This window comes from Heloderma suspectum, chromosome 3 (genome assembly GCF_057233095.1).
Source record: "Heloderma suspectum isolate Gila_16-S chromosome 3, 16-S_ref, whole genome shotgun sequence".
Taxonomy (NCBI): Eukaryota; Metazoa; Chordata; class Lepidosauria; order Squamata; family Helodermatidae; genus Heloderma; species Heloderma suspectum.
Genome location: NC_139460.1, coordinates 9,256,861 through 9,275,654, shown reverse-complemented (window position 1 = coordinate 9,275,654; position 18,794 = coordinate 9,256,861). Strand labels below are relative to the sequence as shown.

General features: G+C 46.3%; 1 protein-coding gene across 2 annotated transcripts in view; it reads left to right on the top strand.

The window, feature by feature from the left end:
• Positions 1-18,794, top strand: part of PAK1 (p21 (RAC1) activated kinase 1) — a 121,440-nt gene that overhangs the window by 38,378 nt on the left and 64,268 nt on the right. The window contains exon 2 of one of the 2 annotated variants that reach the window (XM_084842469.1): positions 15,291-15,376. The exons of the other annotated variant lie outside the window; for it this stretch is intronic. The gene's annotated coding sequence lies outside the window, so the exon portion shown is untranslated. The remainder of the gene's footprint in view (positions 1-15,290; positions 15,377-18,794) is intronic. 2 annotated transcript variants of the gene reach the window in all.

Here is an 18,794-nt window from a genome sequence, read left to right as displayed (position 1 = left end):
GAGATATATCTCTAGGGATAATTATTCCCAAATAAGTAATAAACTCTGGGCACCGTCAAAATTGCCAATTGGCTAATACACTAGAGCACAGGTCCCCAACCCCCTGGCCGCGGACCGGGACCGGTCTGTGGCCTGTTAGGGACCGGGCTGCATGAGGGGTGTGGGAACCCCCCCTTACCTTGGGTCCGCGGGGGAGGGGAGGCGATCCATCCCTCCCCCCCGCCCCGGAATCCTCACCGGCTCTGGCCCTGTTCTTTGCAGTAATAGCCTATTACGGCAAAGAACAGGGACGTAAATGGGGTCCGCTATGTATATGCGCTATGTGGACGCCATTTGCGTCCTAGCAGCTAGACGTCCTCCCCCGGCCGGAGCCGGTCAGCAGCTCCGTGGGGAGTCCAGGGCCGGCAAGGATTCTGGGGGGTGGGGGATGGATTGCCCCCCCCATGGACCCATGGTAAGGGGGGTTCTCACACCCCTACTGCGGCCTGGTCCACCCGCCCCCGTGGGGATGAAAAATTGTATTCAACGGACTGGTCCCTGGTCCCAAAAAGGTTGGGGACCGCTGCACTAGAGTATATCCTATGGCCAATCGGCATTATTTCTGACTTTGACCAATTAATTGAATAGCTGGACAATTTACCAAAGGTATTAATCAATTTCATCAAAGCTAGAACCAACGAATGGAGTCTTGAGATAAACAGGACAGCTCGTGCTTGAAAAAAGGCGAACCTTATGGTAAGTGAAAGTGACGTATTCGTCCTTCCCTAGCTCAGGGTAGACTGCTCCTATATGGTTTTTAAACATGAACTTCATTAAATAAATGAGGGAAGGATCACAGCTCAGGGACAGAGTGCCTGCTTCGTATGCAGAGGTCCCAGTTTCAATCCCTGCCTTCTCCAATGAAAAGGGCCAGGTAGCAGGTGATAGGAAGACTCTTCTCTGCCTACGACCCTATCCTTCTGGATTTCCTTTTCTAATAATTTTGCCAGTTCATGAGCTCGTCCCGTTTATCCTGAGTTAACTGTTCAGTCCTTTATATCAACAGTGCTTCTCTTCACCTTCCACCCTGCTTTGCAAGGAACTTAGCTCTTGCCTCCACCTATTGGGAATCTTATTCTGTCACCTCTCTGGTTTCTGATTTTGGCAGGCATTGTGCAAAAGCTTTTGAGCATATCATCATGATGGGAGGGGTTAGAAACATGCACGTTTTAAAAAAACTGAAAGGGGTGTGCACGTGCGCGCGCGCGCGTGTTTATTGACACTGGATTCTGTCTATGCATAGCTGTTAAATGTTTGGTTTTATTTTATGTGATTCTGGCTGAGGAGAGGCTGTTGAATACATTATTGTTCAGTAATTCAAGTCTATGCCCCAACCATTGATGCCGAAGAAGCTGATGTGGATCGGTTCTATGAAGACCTACAACACCTTCTAGAATTAACACCAAAAAAAGATGTCCTCTTCATCATAGGGCATTGGAATGCTAAAGTAGGAAGTCAAGAAATCACCGGGATAACAGGCAGGCATGGCCTTGGTGCACAAAATGAAGCAGGACAAAAGCTAATAGAGTTTTGCCAAGAGAACATGCTGATCATAGCAAACACTCTTTTCCAACAGCACAAGAGACGACTCTACACATGGACATCACCAGATGGTCAATATCGAAATCAGATTGATTATGTCCTTTGCAGCCAAAGATGGAGAAGCTCTATACAGTCAGTAAAAACAAGACCTGGAGCTGACTGTGGCTCAGATCATGAGCTGCTTCTTGCAAAATTTCAGCTTAAATTGAAGAACGTAGGGAAAACCACTAAACCATTCAGGTATGACCTAAATCATATCCCTTATGAATATACAGTGGAGGTGAGGAATAGATTTCAGGGATTAGACCTGATAGACAGAGTGCCTGAGGAACTATGGATGGAGGTCCGTAACATTGTTCAGGAGGCAGCAACGAAATTCATCCCAAAGAAAAAGAAATGCAAGAAAGCCAAGTGGCTGTCTGATGAGGCTTTACCAGTAGCTGAGGAAAGAAGGGAAGCGAAAAGCAAGGGAGAAAGGGGAACATATACCCAACTGAATGCAGAGTTCCAGAGAATAGCAAGGAGAGACAAGAAGGCCTTCTTAAATGAACAGTGCAAAGAAATCGAGGAAAACAACAGAATGGGAAAGACTAGAGATCTCTTCAAGAAAATTGGAGATCTCAAGGGAACGTTTTGTGCAAAGACGGGCATGATAAAGGACAAAGAAGGCAGGGACCTAACAGATGCAGATGAGATTAAGAAGAGGTGGCAAGAATACACAGAAGAACTATACAGGAAAGATCTTCATGTCCCTGATAGCCATGATTGTGCAGTCACTGAACTTGAGCCAGACATCCTCGAGAGTGAAGTCAAGTGGGCCTTAGGAAGCATTAGTAACAACAAAGCTAGCGGAGATGACAGTATTCCAGCTGAGCTATTTAAAATCCTAAAAGATGATGCTGTTAAAGTGCTGCATTCAATATGCCAACAAATTTGGAACACTCAACAATGGCCGCAAGACTGGAAAAGGTCAGTTGACATTCCAATTCCAAAGAAGGGCAACGCCAAAGAGTGTTCAAACTACCACACAATTGCGCTCAATTCACATGCCAACAAGGTTATGCTCAAAATCCTACAAGCCAGGCTTCAGCAGTATGCGAACCGAGAACTACCGGAAGTACAAGCTGGGTTTTGAAGCGGCAGAGGAACTAGAGATCAAATCGCCAACATTCGCTGCATCATGGAGAAAGCAAGAGAATTCCAGAAAAACGTCTATTTCTACTTCATTGACTACGCTAAAGCCTTTGATTGTGTGGATCACAACAAACTGTGGCAAATTCTTAAAGTGATGGGAGTACCAGACCACCTGACCTGTCTCCTGAGAAACCTGTACGAGGGTCAAGAAGCAACAGTAAGAACCAGAGATGGAACAACTGAGTGGTTCAAAATTGGGAAAGGAGTACGACAAGGCTGCATATTGTCGCCCTGCTTATTTAACTTATATGCAGAGTACATCATGAGAAATGCCGGGTTGGATGAATCAGAGGTCGGAATTAAGATTGCTGGGAGAATTATCAACAACCTCCGACGATACCACCCTAATGGCAGAAAGCGAAGAGGATCTCAAGAGCCTCTTATTGAGGGTGAAAGAGGAGAGTGCAAAAGCTGGTTTGAAACTCAACATTAAAAAAACTAAGATCATGGCATCTGGCTCCATCACTTCCTGGCATATAGAAGGGGAAGAAATGGAAGCAGTGACAGATTTTACTTTCTTGGGCTCCACGATCACCGCAGACGGTGACTGTAGCCATGAAATCAAAAGACGCTTGCTCCTTGGGAGGAAAGCTATGGCAAACCTAGACAGCATAGTAAGAAGCAGAGACATCACCTTGCCGACAAAGGTCCGTCTAATCAAAGCTATGGTTTTCCCAGGAGTAATGTATGGCCGTGAGAGCTGGACTATAAGGAAGGCTGAGCGCCGAAGAAGTGATGCTTTTGAACTGTGGTGCTGGAGAAGACTCTTACGAGTCCCCTGGACTGCAAGGAGGTCAAATCAGTCCATCCTAAAGGAAATCAACCCTGAGTGCTCATTGGAAGGACAGAGACTGAAGCTGAAGCTCAAATATTTTGGCCACCTAATGCGAAGAGAAAACTCCCTGGAAAAGACCCTGATGCTGGGAAGGACTGAAGGCAAGAGGAGAAGGGGACGGCAGAGGATGAGATGGCTAGATAGCATCACGGATGCAATGAATATGAACTTGAGCACGCTCCGGGAGAGAGCGCAGGACAGGAAGGCCTGGCGTGCTCTGGTCCATGGGGTCACGAAGAGTCGGACACGACTGAACAACTGAACAACGACAACAACAGTGTTTACCTTACATTTGCAAAGTTTACAGTTCTCCTCTGGAAACCCTGAATTCATTAAAGCTTCTGCTTAATATTGCAAAAAAGTTTCTTAAAAATAAAATTAAAATATGTAACTGGAGCACTTTTAATCCAACCTGGCAGGATATCTTCAGCTAAAGCAAAAGTAATTAATTCTTCCCTCTTTGTCTGCCGGTCAAGCGTTCACTTTTCAAAGCTCTTTTTTTTGGAGCCAGCTTCAATTCCCATTGTTGCACAACAGCACGCAGACACTCGCTTGTCTGGAGTCTCATTGGTCTCCAAATATCCTTTCCCATAGCTCCATACCCTTCCCATACCTGCCAATCATTTTTTTTGGTTCCCAGATTCTGTGTACTTTTTCCCCCATTCTAAAAGGTTGAGATGGCTCTCCTAAGGTTTGGTTACTGGCAGTAAGGGCTTTAAGATAAAATACGCTGGCATTTTTGGCCCCACCCACAGGAATGTGGCCCCCGAGAGCTTCTCTGAACTTGAATTTGGCCCTTGGGCAGGAAGTGGTTCTGCACCCCTAGGATAAACCATAGTTAAAACAACCAGCTTTCATGGTTTGGATGAAAGAGCAAACTGTGGATAGTTGAATCAGCAGGAGAGAGAATGTGCTGTGATGATTTCACAGCCATTACAGATTTTAAACCAAATATTATATCTTGGCACTGGCTTCTCTCCAGGAGATCAGAGGTGGGGACCCTCTTTCAGCCGCAGGGCCAAATTCAGCTTTGGAGAAGCTCTTGGGGCTGCATTCCAGTGGTGGGCGGGGTGGACAAAGGCAGAGGGGGCAGAATCAAAGGCAAAAGCTGTTTGTCCAGAAGTACAAAAACGACCAGCATATTGCAGCTTTGAGCGCTTACTGCCTGTAGCTAAGGCTGCCTTTACACTAAAGAAAACCCCTGCAGTCTTCCCGTTGTGGAGCCTTTCTGTGTTTACAGCGGGCTCCCAGACGGCAACCACTTGATTGCTGAGAGGGGGAGTTTTTAATTTTCAAGTTTCCATAGAACTCAATGAAACAGCGCCATCTAGTGGCTGTTTTAGTAGCGCAACAATCTGAGATTTTTGATACTTCATTTTTCCCGATCTTTTTAACTTAGAATAACTGGGAAGTACCTCTGCATGTAAGAACAGTAAGAACCGGACATGGAACAACCGATTGGTTCAAAATTGGGAAAGGAGTACGACAAGGCTGTATATTGTCGCCCTGCTTATTTAATTTATATGCAGAGTACATCATGAGAAACGCTGGGTTGGATGAATCACAGGTCGGAATTAAGATTGCCGGGAGAATTATCAACAACCTCAGATACACAGATGATACCACCCTAATGGCAGAAAGCGAAGAGGATCTAAAGAGCCTCTTGTTGAGGGTGAAAGTGGAGAGTGCAAAAGCTGGTTTGAAACTCAACATTAAAAAAACGAAAATCATGGCATCTGGCCCCATCACTTCCTGGCATATAGAAGGGGAAGAAATGGAAGCAGTGACAGATTTTACTTTCTTGGGCTCCAAGATCACCGCAGATGGTGACTGTAGCCATGAAATTAAAAGACGTTTGCTCCTTGGGAGGAAAGCTATGGCAAACCTAGACAGCACAGTAAGAAGCAGAGACATCACCTTGCCGACAAAGGTTCGTATAACCAAACCTATGGTTTTTCCAGTAGCAATGTATGGCTGTGAGAGCTGGACTATAAGGAAGGCTGAGCGCCGAAGAATCGATGCTTTCGAACTGTGGTGCTGGAGAAGACTCTTACGAGTCCCCTGGACTGCAAGGAGGTCACATCAGTCCATCCTAAAGGAAATCAACCCTGAGTGCTCATTGGGAGGACAGATACTGAAGCTGAAGCTCAAATATTTTGGCCACCTAATGCAAAGAGAAAAGTCACTGGAAAAGACCCTGATGCTGGGAAAGATTGAAGGCAAAAGGAGAAGGGGACGGCAGAGGATGAGATGGCTAGATAGCATCACCGATGCAATGAGTATGAACTTGAGCACACTCGGGGAGAGAGCGCAGGACAGGAAGGCCTGGCGTGCTTTGGTCCATGGGGTCACGAAGAGTCGGACACGACTGAACAACAACAACAACAACAACCTCTGCAGGTTGTTGCCCTGGAGGTTGATGATGTCATGGAAAGGGCTCGCAAACTTCTGTGAGTGAGCAATCTAAATAGGATAAAAGCTCTGTGTGAAGGAGCCCTAAGTCTTTGAAGAGGCATTTCAACCTTTTAGAATGGGGGGGAAATATGGCATAAAAACCAGGAAACTATGCAGCGATTGGCAGTTGGGGGAAAGTGGATGGGGCCAGAGGAAGGGGTTGTGGCCTTCCGGGGAACTCCAGAACTCTGGATTTGACCCTTGGGCCTGAGGTTCCTTATCCTTTCAGTAGATTATCCAATGCCATCTCAGTGGGTATGACGGTCAGCCTTGCAGAAGGAGGATTGGTTGTTTTCTTCTGCCCTGTGTAGTGTTAAAAAAGCAGCAAACTCCGGCATGGGAGAGGTGGACTGCACATGCTTGAAAGGGTGGGGAGAGGGAACGGTGGCGGGCTGCTGCAGAGGAGGCAGAGTTGTCAGCTGTCTGGAGGTTTTCCCCTCTCGCCCAGTTGCCAGAATTGAAGGGTGCAAAGCCAGGAAAAATCCCAGCAGAGCCGTTTCTGATGTTAGCGCACTTGCGTCCTGCCCATACAGATGAACCAGGAGGTTGCCTAGGGTGCCAGATACAAATAAAATAACAAAGACCTTGTTATTGAAATTCCTGTGCGTGTACAGAGGGAATATGACCGAGGCTGTGGAGGTGAGCGAGGGACCAACTGGGGGTGGTGGGGCTAAGTCAGGCTGCCTGCCCGCCTTTGGGGCCTGGTCCGCCCTGAGGCGAGGCAGGTGATCCTCTGCTCCGCTGCGGCTCCCAGTTGGAGGCAGGGAGTGAGAGGCTCCCCGAGAGCATCCTTGTCCTTTGCCCTCCGAGGGCTGAGCCTAGGGGCTGGTAGCTCCTTGGTGACCATGTCACCTCCAGGATGCAGCCCTTCTTCCAGGGCTGTTCTCGTCTCCCTTGTTGTTTTTATCAGACCCTTTCTGCTGATACAGTGCTTAGTAAAAAAAACCCAAATCATTTCAGGCGCGTTTTATGATAAATGATAACATTTCTGCTTCCAAAGATGTGGGGTGGGGGGGTGGGGTTGCCTCTTTATTAAATGGAAAATAGGAGCAGAGTGTTTCCTAGTTCACCAAAACAGCCTAGATCTGCCCTTGGGGTTTGGGGGTGGGAACGCCAATTGCATGGTTCGGCTGGGATGCCGATTGCTGGCAGCTAGTCTAGGACCACCCCTGATCGTCACAGCACAGACAAGCCCATTAAGGTGTTGTATGCAAATCCCTCTCCTTGGGAGTTGCGTTTACACGAAGCATTGCACAAAGATTTTCTAGTTTATCTCAGTACCCTTAAGGGCTAGAAACTTGACTTTCCCACCTTTTTATTATTTTCACAAATCACAAAATATAACAAGAAAAAAGACACTTATAACATTTCAAACATAACATAAAGACTGAAACCATCCATGAACTTAGAATTCCAGTACATTACAAAGAGTGACCAATTCTGAATAAACTTTTTTATATTATTATTATTATTATTATTATTATTATTATTAGCAGCAGCAGCAGCAGCAGCAGCAGCAGCAGCAGCAGCATTTCTATACCGCCCCATAGCCGAAGCTCTGGGCGGTTTACAGAACCTTTTTCTTGGGAATCCCTCTCCTTTGGAGTTGCAATTACACAGAGCATTGCACAAAGATTTTCTAGTTTATCTCAGTGCCTTTAAGGGCTAGAAACTTGACTCCCCGCCCCCCACCATGACAATGGAAGCTGGGGGCTCTCAGAATGCTGAACTCAACTCCCAGGAGCAGTTTCTCCCATTGCAGGATACACACAGGTGTGGGCAGTGACTTCTCTATGAACAAACTGAGTATAAAGCCAGAGTAGCGTAGAGTGAGGGGCTCCACCTCTTTCTACAATTCTTTAATTTTTAATTATAGAGGATAGTGCCATTCCAGTAAATGTTTCACTACGTTTGGTAAAAGTACTGTAATGAGGCCTTTTAGTAATGGGAGAGCTCATTTGCTGGGACCCCCATTATTATATCTCTGCTGCAGGGCAGAAAATGAATTGCTCTCGCCATTTAAATCAGAACTCATATAACGGCAGTAAATAATACATAATAGATAGAGCTGTCACGGCAGCTGAAAAAGAGAGGGGTTCTGTGGATTCTTTCATCTTCCATGAAATGCTATTAAATTGGGTTTACGTGTTTTGCTTGGTGCAATGAATCAATAAAATCTTAATCCAGATTAAAATCCCCTCCCCCAATTAACCATTGGGTCTGACAATGAGCAAAGATTTTGATGTGTGGGGCTTTGCTGCCTTGGATATTTTAGAGTAGCCTTACCCAAACTGCTGGCTGGGGGATGCTGGGAGTTGTAGTCCAACACATTTTTAATGATAAATTTAAGCTGTGTTTTAAAAATGTCCTTTTCCGTGTTTTAGCTGCTTTGCTATTTATCTGTCCTTTATTTATCTTTATTTATTTGCTATTTATCTGTCCTGAGACCTTGAGCTATAGGGCGACTCGTAAATGGAATAAATAAATAAATAACGACACTTTACTCCCAGCAGAAAATTATACCACAGTTGCTTCACTGGAGGTGAAGTTACTGCTGCCAGTCTCTTCTTTCCTCCCTCTTTCGGAAGAGGCTATCCCATAATCCAGGGGTGGGCAACTTCAGGAGATCCGGGGTCCATTTTTGCCCCCAGTCCTCCCCCATGGCAATTTTTTTTTTAAATCATCTACTGCTATGGAGTGCCAAAAGGGTCAAAAAGGGGTCAAAATGGCTGCTCTGGAGGCCTTTTTTATTTTTACAATTTGGGGGGGCAGAGGGGGGCTGCTGCAGGGACCTCATGTTGCCCGCCCTGCCATAGTCTTTTGCATATATATGCAGGATGCTGTCTTTTGAAAGGGATGCTCCAGGCCAGCCTTCCCCAAACTGGTGGCCTCCAGTTATATTGGACTACAATTCCCATACTCCCCAACAATTGTGCATGCTAGCTGAGGATAGTGGGGGTTGTAGTCAAACACATCTGGAGGGTGCCAGATTGGGGGAGGCCAGTCTATGGTAATCACCTTGATACGATTTTTCGAAATGAGCTCAGCTGTGAAAAAGCAACACGCGCTTTCAAGCGGGATTTTCTTTTTTTAAAACAGAACATTTTACAGCTCTTTAGATCTTCCCATGAAACCAAAGCCATGACACATCCGCTTCAAAGATCAAGATCAAAAGGATGGTGTGGCTGCAAAGCTAAAGGGACTCGTATGACTAATGAAATGTCATTCATTAATTTGGCAGCTATTAGAAGTGGATGCTCCAAGCCTGCAAATTTTTTTTGCTTCCTTGGGAGCTTCCATTGAATTGTGGGTTTTTTTAAGCTCATAAAAAACCTAAAGTGAAATTGTGTGGCCTTTCCTCCACCCTCATCTGCCCCCACTTACGTGCTAAGACAGCAAAAATGTGTGGAGGATAAAGGCATGTGTCCGGAGATGACTGAACATGTGAGAAACACTTCTTGTAGGCCTGGTTTACTATGGCAGAGAATTATGTGGTACAGTTATGGCATGAAGTGGTGGAGGGGGCTGTACCACTTCCAACTGGAGGTGAGGGGATCACATTTTTGAATGTTCCCTTACGTTTAAAAACAAAACACGTCTGTTCAAGTTGAAACATAAAGCCAAAAACCACCCCAGCAATACCAACCTCCTAGCACATTGGAGAGCGAGGTTTTAGGCTAGCAAATCCCATTTCTTGCTCTTCTGGTTTTCTGCTTGAGGGAGCATTTGAAAACCTGTGAGTACCCCATCTGCATACTACAGTGGTACGCTCCAGTCTACCGGTTCTGGACTCTTTAATACCTCCTTCTGCTGCCAGGTCACAGATTAACAAATGCAGAGAGAGCTGTTCAAGGGACTTGGTTCCCTCATCTGGCTGCCAGCAGTCAAGTGATGTAGATGCACGTGTGAAGCGGCTTAAGGTTCAGCCACTGCCTCTCCCAAAACAGAAGCTTCACCCGGGGAGAAACCTGCGATGCTCCCGACTTACATAAGCCCCACTGGGACGCCTTGCTTTTCAGGTTTGCTTTTTCGAAGCCGTCGCTTTGGATGTACCGGCAACGTCGAATACATCCATTGGGCTGTCCTAGCCGGGGTTGGTTTCCAGTGACTAAGGGCCAAAAGAGACACTATTTTAAATGTGTATCTAGCAACTGTCTCCCCCCCCCCCATTTTTACTCTAGAATAAGCACAGGCCTCCCCCAATCTGGATTGGGAATGGGGGTGTTAAGATCTGAATTGGGTCCTCTGTGCCTAATCTTGTTTAAAAAGGAAAAACTGCTAGACGGACAATTAAAGCAATGTCTGTTTTGGCCTTAACATGCAAAACACTAATAAAAGATTAGTGCCTCTGAGCATGTAATGAGTGCCTTCCATTTACTAGAGAGTAACCCCAAGCAGTCCTAAGCATCCAGGATTTGGTAGTGCTGCTGCTTTTGCTAAGTTGGCCTTTTTTTCTTGCTCAGAAGGATTTTTCTTTTATTATAAAAAGCCTTGGGGCACCTTAGAGACAAATATATTTATGACGGCATAAGCCTTCATGGACCAGAATGATGAAGTAGGCTTTGATCCACAAAAACATTGCCATAATCAATTTGTTCCTCTTTAAGGTGCCACATGACACTGTTTTTGCTGCAGCACAGCTTCCCCTCTGGAAATTCTTTCATTGGGTCAGTAATGCTTCTATATTTTATTTTAGTGGGAGGTGGGGGTGAATGGGAGGTGGTGTTTGGACATTTTTATTTTTGTTTATAAGTTTCTCTGAGTTTATCTTTGATGAAGGGATTTGTTGTTGTTGTTCAGTCCTTCAGTCGTGTCCGACTCTTCGTGACCCCATGGACCATAGCACGCCAGGCCTTCCTGTCCTGCGCTCTCTCCCGGAGTGTGCTCAAGTTCATATTCATTGCATCCGTGATGCTATCTAGCCATCTCATCCTCTGCCGTCCCCTTCTCCTTTTGCCTTCAGTCTTTCCCAGCATCAGGGTCTTTTCCAGGGAGTTTTCTCTTCGCATTAGGTGGCCAAAATATTGGAGCTTCAGCTTCATTATCTGTCCTTCCAATGAGCACTCAGGGTTGATTTCCTTTAGGATGGACTGATTTGACCTCCTTGCAGTCCAGGGGACTCGTAAGAGTCTTCTCCAGCACCACAGTTCGAAAGCATCAATTCTTCGGCGCTCAGCCTTCCTTATAGTCCAGCTCTCACAGCCATACATTACTACTGGGAAAACCATAGCTTTGATTAGACGGACCTTTGTCGGCAAGGTGATGTCTCTGCTTCTTACTATGCTGTCTAGGTTGGCCATAGCTTTCCTCCCAAGGAGCAAGCGTCTTTTAATTTCATGGCTACAGTCACCGTCTGCGGTGATCTTGGAGCCCAAGAAAGTAAAATCTGTCACTGCTTCCATTTCTTCCCCTTCCATATGCCAGGAAGTGATGGGGCCAGATGCCATGATCTTCGTTTTTTTAATGTTGAGTTTCAAACCAGCTTTTGCACTCTCCTCTTTCACCCTGAACAAGAGGCTCTTGAGATCCTCTTCGCTTTCTGCCATTAGGGTGGTATCGTCTGCATATCGGAGGTTGTTGATAATTCTCCCAGCAATCTTAATTCCGACCTCTGATTCATCCAACCCAGCATTTCTCATGATGTACTCTGCATATAAGTTAAATAAGCAGGGTGACAATATGCAGCCTTGTCGTACTCCTTTCCCAATTTTGAACCAATCGGTTGTTCCATGTCTGGTTCTTACTGTTGCTTCTTGACCCTCGTACAGGTTTCTTAGGAGACAGGTAAGGTGGTCTGGTACTCCCATCACTTTAAGAATTTGCCACAGTTTGTTGTGATCCACACAATCAAAGGCTTTAGCGTAGTCAATGAAGCAGAAATAGACGTTTTTCTGGAATTCTCTTGCTTTCTCCATGATCCAGCGAATGTTGGCGATTTGATCTCTAGTTCCTCTGCCTCTTCGAAACCCAGCTTGTACTTCCGGTAGTTCTCGGTTCGCATACTGCTGAAGCCTAGCTTGTAGGATTTTGAGCATCACCTTGCTGGCATGTGAAATGAGCGCAATTGTGCGGTAGTTTGAACACTCTTTGGCGTTGCCCTTCTTTGGAATTGGAATGTAAACTGACCTTTTCCAGTCTTGTGGCCATTGTTGAGTGTTCCAGATTTGTTGGCATATTGAGTGCAGCACTTTAACAGCATCATCTTTTAGGATTTTAAATAGCTCGGCTGGAATACTGTCATCTCCGCTAGCTTTGTTGTTACTAATGCTTCCTAAGGCCCACTTGACTTCACTCTCTAGGATGTCTGGCTCAAGTTCAGTGACCGCACTATCATGGCTATCAGGGACATTCAGATCTTTCCTGTATAGTTCTTCTGTGTATTCTTGCCACCTCTTCTTAATCTCATCTGCTTCTGTTAGGTCCCTGCCTTCTTTGTCCTTTATCATGCCCGTATTTGCACAAAACGTTCCCTTGAGATCTCCAATTTTCTTGAAGAGATCTCTAGTCTTTCCCATTCTGTTGTTTTCCTCGATTTCTTTGCATTGTTCATTTAAGAAGGCCTTCTTGTCTCTCCTTGCTATTCTCTGGAACTCTGCATTCAGTTGGGTATATCTTCCCCTTTCTCCCTTGCTTTTCGCTTCCCTTCTTTCCTCAGCTACTTGTAAAGCCTCATCAGACAGCCACTTTGCTTTCTTGCATTTCTTTTTCTTTGGGATGGATTGAGTTGCTGCCTCCTGAACAATGTTACGGACCTCCGTCCATAGTTCCTCAGGCACTCTGTCTATCAGGTCTTATCCCTGAAATCTATTCCTCACCTCCACTGTATATTCATCAGGGATATGATTTAGGTCATACCTGAACGGTTTAGTGGTTTTCCCGATGTTCTTCAATTTAAGCCGAAATTTTGCAAGAAGCAGCTCATGATCTGAGCCACAGTCAGCTCCAGGTCTTGTTTTTACTGACTGTATGGAGCTTCTCCATCTTTGGCTGCAAAGGACATAATCAATCTGATTTCGATATTGACCATCTGGTGACGTCCATGAAGGGATACAAATTGTTAAAATAAAAATACGCATCACTTAGAGGGCTTCCAGACCAGATAGGACTTGAGGTGAGTTCCAGAACCTCTTCCTACAAATTAAGCAAGGCTGGCCCTACCATTAGGCAGAGTGAGGCGACTGCCTCAGGCGGCAGGTTCTGAAGGGCAGCAGTGCCAGTCCACCAGCATTCCCTTCTCTTGAAGAACATACTGTCCCGCACCCCCCTAAACTAGCCTGATGCCCTCAGATGTGGTAGAGAACGCTATCCCATTGCTTTTGCTGAAGTGAGTTTCAGCTGCCAGTCCAGCCAGCTTCTGTACATGGGTTATGGCGGGGAACCATCTTGTCCTTCACCTCGGGTAACAAAATGTCTTGGGCCAGCCCTGAGATGAAGCCATGCACATGCTCTCAGCAGCCTTCCTTCATGGGTCTCCCTCCTCACTGGCATTCATATTAACCTGTCTTGAGCATGGAGATCAACATCTAAGGCTGCCTTTTCTGGCCCATCGCCCTCAGACGTTTGGCATGACAAACAGGGCCTTCTCTGTAGCGGCACTGAGGTCCTGGAATGCCCACCCTTGGGGGGAGACCCACCTGGCTCCCTCATTGGTAGCTTTTCTCAGGCAGTGGAGGCTGGTGGCTCTGATGTCAGTGGGACAGTGCATCTGCTCCGGGTTTCAGTCAGAACGGTAAAGGAGCTATCCAAGGTGCAGAAACACCTTGGATGGCTCCATTAGAGTTCTGACTGAAATCTGGAGCAGATTCACTGCCCCACTGACACCGGAGCCACCAGCCTCCACTCTTTCCAGGGCAGACAAAACTTCTTTCTTTCAATAGGCGTCTTGGTTTTGATTGGAACGAAATCTGTCACTGACTACGTGAATCTTTTGTTCATGTACTGCTCTTCTTCCAAGGACGGTGTATGTATCATCTCTCCCCTCCTCCCTTTATCTTCACAGGAACCCTGTGAGGTGGGTCATGCTGAGAGAGAGTACCCCAGTGAGCTTCATGGCAGTGTAGAGATTTGAACTCTGGACTCCCCCTGTCCTAGTCCAACACTCTAACCTGCCTTCCCTAACATGGTGTCCTCCAGATGTCTTGGACTGCAAGTCCCATCATTCCCAGCAAGCATTAAAGGCAGAAGTTGCAGTCCAACACATCTGGAGGACACCAGGTTGGGAAAGCCTGCTCTAACCACTTCCCCACACTCTCTCTTTTAATGTTTATTTATTTATTTATTACATTTCTATCCCACTCATTTTTCCTCCGTAAGGAACCCAAGGCAGCATACAGAATTCTCCTCCTACATTTTATCCTCACAACAACAACCCTGTGAGGTGGGTTGGTCTGAGAGTCTGTGACCAGCCCAGAGTCACCCATTGAGCATCCATGGCCAAGTGGGGACTAGAACCCGGATCTCCTGACTCCCCAGTCCAACACTCTAGCCACTACACCACACTGTTTCTGCTTTCCTGCCCATTTTACTGTGTTGATTTCTTAGATGTGTTTTATTTCAGTTTGTTGTTTTGTAAGTGGCCGTGATTATCATGGAAAAGCAGGGTAGAAATCCTTCAGCATTTTATTACCTGCACTTCAGCATGGGTAGCGTTCGGAATGAACCTAGCTCCTCCCGCTAGATGGTCAGATGTCCGCTTTATGCTCCTTAGCCTTCTCCCCTTTTGTTTGCTCCAGTGGACCAATTTTTTTTCTAGCTTTGCTTCCTGGTTTTTGCGGTGGAGAGCTGAAAACCTGATCCGCCACCCTGTTAACTGAAGGCAGCCAGGGCGAGCCTTCGAGAATGCCAGCGGGAGAGAGACGTTTGCCCTGACTGCAGAGGTTGAGAACTCCTGGGGACCTGCCCAGTAACAGCCTTTCAGTGAATGGTGGGGAAAATGCTGACAGAGTTTCTCTATAATTAGAAGTGCTGGGCTCCATCCAAAGAACCCACTTGGGGGACGTCAAGAGAGAGAATAATGCCTCTCTGCCTCCGTCAGTTGGCTGGGGCTAAGGTAGATGCTGGCATAAACCTGATGGAGTTGCAGGTCTATTAAATGGGGACTGTGGAAATTGCCATGGCTGCGATTGTGGTCAACCAGGAATAGTTGTTTTATATATTTAGAATCATAGAATAGTAGGGTTGGAAGGGGCCTATAAGACCATTGAGTCCAACGCCCTCTTCATTGCAGGAATCCAAGTCAGAGCATCCCTGACAGGTGGCTGTCCAGCCTCGTCTTGAACACCTTCAGTGTGGGAGAGCCCACCACCTCCCCAGGTAATTGGTTCCATTGTCGTATTGCACTAACAGTCAGGAAGTTTTTCCTGATGTTCAGCCGGAATCTGGCGTCCTGTAGCTTGAGCCCATTATTTACAGTGTTTTTACCCTGCTCTTCAGCCAAAAAAGGCCCCCAGAGTGGCTTTGAAAGGTTAATATGGAGATGGCCCCTGCCCTCAGGCTTACAGTGTGAAATATAGAAGCCGGTGACTCACTCTTATGAGTCCCCTGGACTGCAAGGAGGTCATATCAGTCAATCCTAAAGGAAATCAACCCTGAGTGCTCACTGGAAGGACAGATACTGAAGCTGAAGCTCAAATATTTTGGCCACCTAATGCGAAGAGTGAAATCACTGGAAAAGACCCTGATGCTGGGAAAGATTGAAGGCAAAAGGAGAAGGGGACAGCAGAGGATGAGATGGCTAGATAGCATCACTGATGCAATGAATATGGACTTGAGCACACTCTGGGAGAGAGTGCAGGACAGGAAGGCCTGGCGTGCTATGGCCCATGGGGTCACGAAGAGTCGGACACGACTGAACAACAACAACAAAAAGTCCTGGGATCCCTTGTTGATGAAGGGCAGTTCATGAATTTTAGAAATAAACACATAAAATAAAATAAACTAGAATGAGATTTTTAGGTGCCAGGTTAAGGATGCATAAATGGCCACTGGGATCTCTGTTGGGTGGCAAGTGGACGTGATCAGTAGCTAGCCACGGTAGCACTTGCGTTCCCAGGCAGGGAAGAGCAGCTACAAGACTGCTACCAAAGTAACTGAGATGTTTTGCTGGGTAAGATGGAAAGAACTGCTGAGCTAATCTGTTTTCTTTGATATGGGCATCTTTTCCCCTTCTTTTTCTTCTTTCTTTTAAAATGGAATTTATACCAGCTAACTCTCCAATACAATCTGCTTCTGGGCTCACATGAATTATAAATGCTTTGCTTTTATGAGTTCTTCTGGTGAGACTCCTGGTAATTGGTATGCTGTCGATATCGTTATCTGTGTGTGGCATCTGCTGCGGTTTGTGGATTTGAAGGTGATTTACACGGAGCGCCCAGGAATTGTACTTTGGTAGAAAGCTCCCTGAAAATGTCAACTCAGTGCGCTACGGCTTCAGAGAGAGGGGGGGCAAATTCATTGTTAGGGGTTATTAGGCAATGGATTGAAAATAGAATGGCCAATATCGTAATGCTATTTATCTAGGGTTTAAAGCCTTAAATGAACCCTACCCAAAAGGCCACGCTGGCAGGGGATGATGGAAGTTGTAGTACAATACATCTAGAGGGCAACAGATTGAGGAAGTGCCCATGTTGGCTGGGAATTATGGGATTTGCAGTCCAACACACCCGGAAGCACCAGGTCGGGGAAGGCTGCAGTAGCTTTACAAAAGACCTGCTCCTCGTGCAGATGAAAACTGCTAGAACTGGTTTGTTGATACAGATCAACGCAGCTGCCTGCAATTTTGGGCTCTCCTTGGAGGGCTATGAGTGCCTGAATTTCCAAAATTACCAGCACGCCACTGGGAAGGGGTCCTAGCAGTGACAATCCGAAGGCCTTGTGCAGCTCTTCCGTCTCCCCCCCACCCCGCCATTTCCTCCCCTTGCACTGTGTATATGATTTTATATGTTGCTGTTATATTAAGTATTACTTAATGTTGTTGGACCGTTTTCTTTTTATTGCTTTGATAGCTTGCAATTGGTTTACAGGATGCCATGGTTGGGGGAAATACCCTAGAAGGCTGGATATTTTTAATTAATTAATTAATTAATTAATTAGCTGCCCATCTGGCCAGCTACCCAGCCACTCTAAGCGGTGTACAATACTAATAACAACACGATAGAAATCAGTGTATCAAAGAGATACAATACCAAATAAATAGATGCAACTTGCACGGTTATGCTCTCCCTATCTCAAAAAGGATGTTGTTGAGATGGAAAAGGTGCTGAAAAGGGCAGCTGAAATGAACCAGAACTGTGAGCATTTTCCCCAAATAGTGTTCGGAGGGTTTTAGTTTAGAAGAAAGGGGAAGAGCGTGATAGAGATCTTATGAAATTATAGAAACAGTGGAGGGAGTGACCTTGTTCGCACATAATGGCAGTGTTTGGCGGCAAACGGTGGGTTAATTAACCCACAAATGAGCTGCTTCTCTTTTCCAGCAATAACCTATGAACGCAATAACCTATGCTGCATTCCGTGTGGTCCAAACCCAGGCACTTTGGGTTGTTTGTGAATTAGACAACTAAAATCTAACCCAAGAACAAACCATGGCTTAATTAACTCTTGATTTCCCACAGAATGCTGCCATTACATGCAAACAGGCCCAGTGTCTTGTAATTCTAGACCTTGGGGAACATCCAGTGAAGCGAATCTGCTGTCAGGGTGGAAACTGAGCCGATAGAACCCCAGAGCAGTTCTGATTCTGAGGAGGAGCAGCAATCCGTGGGAGAGGAGCCAGCTCATCCCTCACAGGCACAGCAGCTGGCAGAGATTCCTCCTGCCGGCATTCCTGAGATAGATAGTGAGCCTGGCAGTGAGAGAGTGCGGGAGGGGGGCTTGCTAGATGCTCGACGCAGACGCAGGGAGCGACGAGCGATGGAGAGCGCAGAAAGGAGGCGTAGCGCCCATTTGGTGCGCAAGCAACGGCCGCCTTCCGTGGACCCAAGGGAATGAGGGAGGATCTCTCCCTAGCCCATAAGTTCAGGGTCTTCAAGTGATTCTCCTTCAAATGGGGACCAACTACCTACCCGGAGCATAGGCTACTCTGCTTCTCATTGCTTAGTCACTGGTGATTAGCATCTGAAAGAGTCATTTAGTTGTAAAAGGATTAAAGCCTTGAAAAGAATCCGTTTGTCTGTGTCTTGAGTTGGCTATCGGAGTGTACTGGAAGAGGCTGCTAGGGTGCTCCTGACATCTGCAGTAGTTACAGGGCAGGAGAAAAGAGAGAGGGGGAGAGAGCAATCTTCCACACAACTCATACATCAACTTTTAGCAATTCACGTTTGTTTATAGGCTGCCTTTTCTACCCAAGATTCTAAAAGCGTCGCGTCGCAAAAAAGCATGTTAGGCACTACCAAATCCTATATGCCAATATTAAACTCGCTTTCTGAGTTTTCATCCTTATGTGGTCAAAATGGCACCATCCATGCACGAAAGGGCAGGTTCAGTAGGCTTTGGAGAACTTGCAACCCTAAGCGGGGATGAGAATACCCCCCCAAACTGCCCTGTGAGGACTGAGCATGCTCAGTGGACACAGAATACTGAATGACATTTGGGAGAAAAAAGAAAAACTGGGGAAGGGGTAAGGTGGCCATGCAGTCCTCTATTTGAAGGACTGTCCAGTCCCAGTAAAAACTAAAAAAGTCCCAGTCCCAAAACTGAAGTACTTTGGCCACATAATGAGAAGACAGGATACTCT